An 8,966-nucleotide genomic window follows, 5' to 3' on the forward strand; every position below is an offset into this window, starting at 1 on the left:
ATTATTTTCATAAATAAATTGCAAATTAATGCCTCATTCCTTTTCAAAGCCTTTTCCATTGTCTTTGTCATTTTACTTAGCCATAATAAACCAAATTAACAGCCACACTAGAGTTTTTTCCCAACATTCATCTTGTAATATGTGTCCCATGACCTTGGTTATTATTTTTCCTTTATTAAATTTATTACATGGAATCTTGATCAGGAGTGTTACATAGTGCTTGATGAGATCACATAAAAAGTAAAGGTGCCTGAAAATCAGAATGGTCAACAACCACTACAACAAAAACAACCACAACAACAACAAGCACCTCAAACGCCTGAAACTAGTGGTAGAAAATCTACTAGGATAAGTAGACCCCCTGAACGATACTCTCCTTCATTATATTATGTATTGTTGAATTATTCTATTGAAATGGAACTATGTGAAGAAGAAATGCAAGTAGAAACCAAGAAGAAGTGGGAGAAAACCATTCAATAAGAGATGGACTCCTTGATGTAGAACTAGACTTGGGACTTAGTCAAGTTTCTTGTTAGTAAAACTGCATTACAAAATAAATGGGTTTATTGGTTGAAGGAAGAATATGGAGGAAAATATCAGTATAAGGCTAGAGTTGTGGTGAAGGGATTTTCAAAAAATAAAGGTATTGACTTTGATGAAATGTTTTCTCCTTTTGTTAAAATGACTTCAATCAGAACTATTTTAATTCTAGTGGTAGCAAACAATTTTCATCTTGAGAAGTTAGATGTAAATACAAACTTTATCCATGGGGATTTGGATTAATAAATTTACATTCTGCAACCATAAGGGTATGAGGTCAAAGGGAAGGAGAAATTAGTGCACAAATTGAAGAAGAGAATATTTGGCTTAAAGCTGGCTCCAAGGTAGTGGTATCTAAAATTTGACAAGGTTTATGTCTAAAAGAGTTTATACTAGATGTCACTCTAACCATTATTTTACTTTAAAAGATAAAATGCTCGTACCTATATTATATTTCTATTGTATGTAGATGACATTCTTGTTGCAGTGTCTAACATGCATGAAATATATGTGCTAAAAAGAAAATTGGAAAATTCCTTTGAAATGAAGGATTTGGGTGCTCCAAAACAAAACCTTGGTATGAGAATAACTAGAGACAGGAAGACATGGGTTATATGTGTAAATTTCCATATGCATCAGAGGTTGGAAGCTTAATGTATGCAATGGTCTTGACAAGCCATGATATTGCACATGTAATTGGAGTTGTAACCAGGTCCATGTACAATCTTGGAAAAGAGCACTGGATGACAGTGAATTGGATTCTCAGGTATTGGAGAGGTATCAAAAATCAAGCATTATTTTTTGGAGGTTCGAGCATTGGTCAACGAGGATATGTTGATGTAGATATGGTAGGTGATAAAGATAACAGGAGGAGCACCAAATGGTATGTGTTTATTGTAGGTGGAACGACTATTAGTTGGGTTTCAAAATTGCAAAACGTTGTTGCACTTTAAACAACAAAAGAAGAGTATGTTGCTACTACAAAGACTAGTAAAGCAATTATTTGGTTACAAAGTTTTTTGGATGAGTTGGCCAAGAAGAAAGAGATGAGCAGGTTATATAGTGACAACTAGAGTGTCATTCATCTTGCAAAGAATTCAACCTTTCATTCTACAACTCAACATATACAGCGCAAGTATCATTTCATATGGCTAGTTTTGGATGATGGATAGTTGAAGATGGAAAATGACACAGTAGCCAAAATCTTGAAGATAAATTGGGCTAGGAGTGTGAGGTAAATTTTGCCAATACCAAGAAGCAAACTTAGCATATTATGGTAAGGACGATAAATCCATTTTCAGTGACATAGTCTGGGAAGCTCTTCTAACACAAGGTTAATCAGGGGGTCACACTTGAGGTTAGTGGAGTGATATACCCAAGTTCATTAGTATTGGTAATGCATATTGTGGAATTTTCACATACTACAAATGGTATTATTAGCATTTTTTGTTGTACCACTTGGGGATCAATTGGGAGGAGCACACCTTGATTTGAGGAATCTCTCAAGGGGGTTTCAGACTTTCCTTTTTTTCTATTTATTATGAATTTGGATGATGACTACCACCCTTAGGATGAATTATTATTAGTGGTAGCCATAGTGGCCTTCATTTAGGATATTTTACACATGGCGATAGATAAGGGTTCATCCTCTCGATACCTGGGGTAGATTTCACATAGACTCACTCGATCCTCCAAGGGGGTAGTGCACAACTAATAAGGGTACTTGAACCATGTTTAAAATGGTTTTTAACAAAGTATATGTTATAAATATCCAAACAATATCTTCATTTTTGACATGTTCCTTGATCAAGCAGAGTCTGACAGTGGGAAGATCCCTTTTTTATCTCTTGAATTGTGTGTGCTCACCTTTAAGGTTTCTTTTACAGAGTGTTGTTTGGTCTGAGTCATAGTTTCACCATAGGGATGTTTTAATGACGTAATTGGATAATAAATATATTTTCACTGTGGTTAAATAAAGTTACTTTAATTATCATAGACTGTTAGGCCTTTCGACTGAAGAGGAGGGTCCACCATGATGTAGACATAGGTTGATTCTGACATCAAAAAACTTATACCATACTCAATTTGGGGGGGATAATATCGGTCTTATCGAGGAAGACTATTTTACTATTGAGGTAATCAACGAAATTCTCTTACCACACTTTAACCAAAATTTGACTGGCCCTCTCGATCCAATTTGAGTTCAACTAAATCTTGATGGTAGTTAGCCTTATTATGTGCAAGTTCCTTACATGTCTAGTGAAAACACTTCTTCTTCTATGAAGAGGGAATGTCCCACTTTAACTTCCAAAGAGAAATTTTTTGTTGGCATATCGTCCTCACCACCACTCAGTGTAGCGGGATTTATACCTCCTTCTACACCTCTCACTTCTTCGTGGGGCATTCCACCAGTCATGTCAGTGACCCTGTCAAGTTTTCCTGCTTTGTATGTGCCTTTCCCATCCTCTAGCTTCATTTTCAGAGTGGGACCAAGCTATAATCAATCAAGATGAGCCAAGATATTTACACCTAGCTCATCTCAACCTATGATTCTTAACTTGTGTACAGGAATATTTTCTTCAGGAAACATGATGGGAGGATTGTCTATTGCTTCTTGTCAACCTGGGGGTAATTTTTCTTATGGCAGTACTTCTAAACCTGGGTCAATTTCTAGGTTTGGAGGGATGCATTACCCTGGAGCTTCCCTTTTCTCTAGGGGGCTAGTATACCTGAGGGCACCATTCCCATTAGTACCACTATCACTCTGAACTCTTATGCCCACTATGGTGCTTCTCCACATGGAGGTCCTTTCTCTAGTGTTGGGTGTCATCCTATGGGTAGTCAAGCGTATGGGGGTCCTTTGTTATTTGGAGAAAATTTCAATGGGTGACATAATCCTTAATACACCTTATCTACTAGCCCAAGATATCAAAATCTTGGGATGAACTATAACCTTGGTCCTAGTCCTTCTACCTTTCACTATGGGATGGGGGGACCTTATGGTCTATCTCGGGGTTACAACACTTCTGATCCATATAGTCAATTACGAATTCCTTTTCTCACACCTCTTGATTTACCTTATTTGGATAAATTCACCAATGATCCCATCCGTCAAGATCCTAGGTGGCCACGTATGCTGACTAACTTACCATCTAATATATCTAAGTTTGAACAAAAACCTCGAGAGAATCCTTTGACACACATCCCAACTTTCCATTCATGGTTTTCATCTAATTCTCTAGTGGATGATTCAGTGGAGTGGATACATTTCCATAAAACCCTCACAATTGATGTCATCAAATGGTACATCAAACTCAATCAGACATCCTATAGTGACTTTGCTTCCTTGGCTAGAAATTTTCTTAATCATTTTCAACTACCTATGAGGCAAGATATTAGGACTTACCTTTTGTCAACCTTCAAACAAAATGACTGCACCCATATTTCTCATCATAGTCATGAGTTTTGAAGACACAATAGGTTAGTACATAGTAGGCTACCTTACGATGTTATTAGAGATTGGTTAACATGATCTCTTTGCCCCCAAATCACCGAGGATGTCACTATGATTAGGGTAGCAATAGAGGAAAAGGTCATTTTATGTTCTCAATAAATCGATTTGATTTATTCTCATGTGGGCACATTATAAAATATTCTTCCTAATGATCCTTGCCCTTCAACAGACACACAACAGGTTAAACAAATACCAACTCTGATGGAGTCATTGGTTCTCTTTCCTCTAATACCATGAGTCTATTAGTTGCCTATCTTGGGAAAATGATGGCTATTTCTTAAGCCCTAACGAGTGCCCTTGGCTCTTAACAAGCACATACTTCTTTTTAGTAGTCCATTGAGATTCTTATAGTGAAGTCCACATCATCTAATAATACCCAACAATGTGGCAAGAAAAAAAACAAACCTATTCAAGCGAATCAACAAAACCAACTACTTAGGGTGGGGGCAATAGTGAATGAAATTCTAGGATCAAGTTACCTTGCAATATTTTTTGTGTTGAGCATTTAACTAAGGAGTTCCCACGTATGGATGAAGTCCATCAAATTCTTGCACCACTAGCAGCTTCCCAATAGTCTTTTATATTGACTCATCCATTCCCCACCAATCCACAACAACATATGGCTGAACAGACTCCTCAACCTCGAAAGGTGGGAAAAAGGGTCCCATTATTTCATCATGTTGAAACTAATGCCTTCATCCTTATGTGTCAGGAAGAGGTTAATGTGACTACAAGAAAAAAATCCTATAACATTCCTGAGTTGAGTTTTTCTTCAAAGGGCTCGACTACGCCTACTCCTTCCATTGGGCCTCTGACATTAGATAGGCTTACAGAACCAATATATCACCCACCTAATGGTGTAGTTAAAAATTCAACACACAACCGCAATGTGCAGGTTGCCCAACACTATAGTATTATTGAGTATCTTTCCCAAGGACCATGTTCCATGTCTTCTTTCGAGGTTTTCAAATTTTTCCTAGGTAATGTAAGGAACTGTTTACTTCCATTGGAGGGGTGTATCCCTCAGAGTCTAATCTGATCCCTTTTAATGTTGATGTTCCTTGCTATACACTCTCCCATAAATTTTCCTTTATGATCATGCTGCATGTCTTTAATTGAGATACATATTGTGGTTTGGTGGATGAAGGGTCTTATACTTGTGTTATGTCAACATCATGCTGGAAATATCTTGGATCTTTAGCACTCACAAAGTCTAATACTATTCTACAAACCTTTGACAAACACCATTTTGTACCTCAAGGGATTCTTCCAAAGTTTTAAATCAAGCTAGGGGGAAAGACTTCCTACGTTGATGTTAAAGTTGTAGATGCTCCCTTAGATTATAATATTCTCCTTAGTCTTATATGGTTTTATGCCATCTTTACTATCATTTCTTCAATGTTTCATGTTCTTTACCTTCCCCATGAAGGGAATATTGTCATGATAGATCAACTTGATTATTGTATACCATCGACCAATAATACCCCTAAGGGAATTACTTTTTCATTCATTGGAGATATCACCATGACTTATAAAAGTGTTTTAATGGGATTATTTAAAATGTCATCTCTTATTGGATTTTTTCCTTTACCTTCACCTAAAATTCCTCCTTATTTTACCATTTCTCCCATGCACATGATATATTATGTCACCTATGGACCCCATGTGTCAATTTATCCTTGGGTGTTGTCTTCTTCTATAGATGTACATCAACATGATGGGACTACGCCTCCATTAATGAAAGATATTTCATCCTTAGAAGTCACATTTATACCTATTGACACCAGTCAAAATGTTCCCTCGCACTATGGAATATGACCAAGATCCTTTTCCAACATGGGTCATCACTCTGCCTTTTCCATGTGACTCCCTTAACGAAAAGTCTTCTTCTCAACAACTCATCTTGGAGGTAATGGAATCACCTATTATTTGTCCAATGGAGATTATGCCTCTTAATGCCTCTATTAACCCCAACTTGGAAAAGGTAGAGATTGGGAAAACAATTCTTGAGTTGACCTAGAGGGCATCTCCTCAGCCATCTTGAAGTGCCACCCTTGGATTAAGTCAAGTGTTTGGTTTCTAATGTTGACCTTTCCATTAATTGTCCAAATCCTCTCAACCTATCGATGAGATGCTTGTAGCCCCTTAATGTCTTAAAATTCCCTGTCAAGGAGCTACAATATCTCACGATACCACCCACCTTGTATGTCCTTGGGTTATTCCTAATACTGCTATGGTTCTAGTTGTTCCTTGACATCATTAACCTTTAAAAACTGAGCAGTTCAACTTTCTATGGCATGGCCCCATGATGGTACGCCATATGATACCTCCACTTCTCCATGATTTCATGCATGGAAATCCTCGTCATGTGCCTGATAGCGGGCACACATTAATGTAATCTATTGGATTATGTTGTGCATGTACATATTGCACATGGGAGTGTGTGTGATATTCATCTCTTGTTTGGTTTGATGTTTGATGCAATATCTTTTATAGTACATCATATCTGTCGAAAAATCCATAAAATATATGGTCCTTCTTTTAACTAATCCATGTTTGATTTCTTTCATTATCTGATTTAACCATGGATCCAGTATTTCTGAATGGTTTTAGTAAGTTAGGGTGGTGTTTCCCTTGTGACATTTTTTGGACCTTAGGCACATTTGTCTTGAATTAGCATGTAGGGGTAAGTCGTATATCATTGTCTCCATTGAATAATTGACCATTAGTGTCATAATTGTTCCTTAGGTCTATATCCATAAGGCTGTGACATTAGCCTCTCCCTTTTATGCACTTATTAGCTTGGTGATAGAACCTCCCTGATCATTAATGCCCCAAATTAGAACCTTCATTCCCTATTGGCGTCCATGCAAAATTATTCAATTTTATTTTTGAAATCCCTCCTTCTAACATTGCATGACATAGAACATGAGCCACATTTTCATCTTCTTCATCACTTCTTGGCTGTACCCCTGTAGGATTACAAAATTTATCCCTCGTGATCTCTACATTTTATCAACCTATTTTTGACTTGGTTTTTCTTCTCCCCACTAGCATCTTCTGCTTGCCCTATCATTTAATTTTTCTTGGTTCTTTAAATGGATTACAACTACCATATTGGATTACCGTAAGCTTTGGACGAGACCAGAAAGCTAATGTGATGTTAGAATTTTCCAAGCAATGTTGACCTACGCTGCATCCTCTCGTTTTGTTTTATTTTGTGTTTTTTGCAACCTTCAGTAGGGTTGATTTTGTTTTGCTTTCTGGAGATTGCAGCATATTGGAAACTTAAAAGTGTTTGGTAAACATAATCTGTGGTATTAAATATGGATCGCCCTTGAAAAATCCCCTAGAACGTGTGAAGTAGTTCATGGGTCAAGTGACAAAGCACATGGCGAAGTCCCAACGAAAGTAGGAAAATGAAATATTCAGGAATTTCCTTAGTTGTATGTATAAAATTATAAATATTCTTTTATTTCTCTATAAGTTCGCAATCACTAGCTTGACATTCATTTTAATGCATGAATCTATAATTTCTTAGGATTTGATTGTCCAACCTCTTTCATTTTTTTTCCTATAGGGTTTGGAGGGAATCTTAGTGTCTGGGCTATAAACCCTACATGTCCCATTATGTCGTGATTCTTGGTTATTTGCGTATTTTTGGTATGATAAACCTAAATCTAATTGAAATGCCAAATAAAACTGTCTAAAACTCTCCGGAATGGTTTCTTGAATGGAGTTTCATTGAAATATTAGCTAGTAATAGTGCGCTGACCTTTAGATTTTAAGTTTGGTGATATTTCAAGGTTCAAATATAGTCTCAATACCTTTTGTGGAAGAATATTGCAATAAGATGTAAATTGTCTCATCTCATGGGCCCTTTTTCCTTTTGAGAATTTTAATGAATTCTACTTATATTCTATGGTCAACATGACAATAAGTTGCACCGTGACATGATGGTATTTAATAGTTTTCAATTGAGCCTTGGCAGTTCAAATGATTCCTAGAAGTTGTACAAATTACATGTTGGACGCTTTGATTGATTCGACCAAGGTTGGAGTGTGGCAATAGCTATATGCCATTGTTTTGAACATCACGTTCTATACATAAGATGCAATAGCTTATGTATGTGTATATCATGTCATTGTGTGTTCTCTAGTGTTGGTTGGTTTGGCAGGATTTATCTTTTATTTTCACAATTTTTAAAGATTGGGTAAATTATTGTTAATAAAGTTACCATGCTTGGTTTAGTGCTACTTACTTTTAAAATTGAATGAATTTATTTGATGGATGATAAATATACATAAATAAGATTATTTGTTTGAATTCATGTGAAATATGCATAAATAAGTTTTTATAGTTGAATGCATTTATTTAATGCGAGTTATGAATGTTATTATAATTGAATGTATTTATTTAATGCATGTGAAATATTCATAAACAAGATTTTATAATTGAATGCATTTATTTAATGCATATGAATTATGAATAAATATGATTTATTTTATTTATTTATGTTGAAACATGGGTAATAACAAGAATGTATTTTCTATTAGAAGAAATAAGTAGATTAATACCCATGGTTATTCATTTGGATTAAATTTTTTAGAAGTATGGTTTTTAGATAGTAGTTAAGGTTTGTATAGTTATGGTTAATTATCTAGTGACGCATGAAAAAGTAAAAAAATCGAGACGACTTTTACTTTTATTTATACATGTCCAAGGAAGTGATACATGAAAAAATGTATAAAGCATAAAAGATTATTAATGATTATGACATAGAAATGATAACTAGTAGAGATTGAATATTTGGATTTAGATAGATTGATATTTTACATAATTATGATGCTGGAGTTCATTGTCGATAGTGGTTGCAGGAAGGAATTGTGACTTATGCGAAGAATGGATTGAT

The sequence above is a fragment of the Pinus tabuliformis genome, chromosome 3_1, assembly GCF_031772625.1.
Source record: "Pinus tabuliformis cultivar Carrire ecotype Pingquan chromosome 3_1, CPIR1, whole genome shotgun sequence".
Taxonomy (NCBI): Eukaryota; Viridiplantae; Streptophyta; class Pinopsida; order Pinales; family Pinaceae; genus Pinus; species Pinus tabuliformis.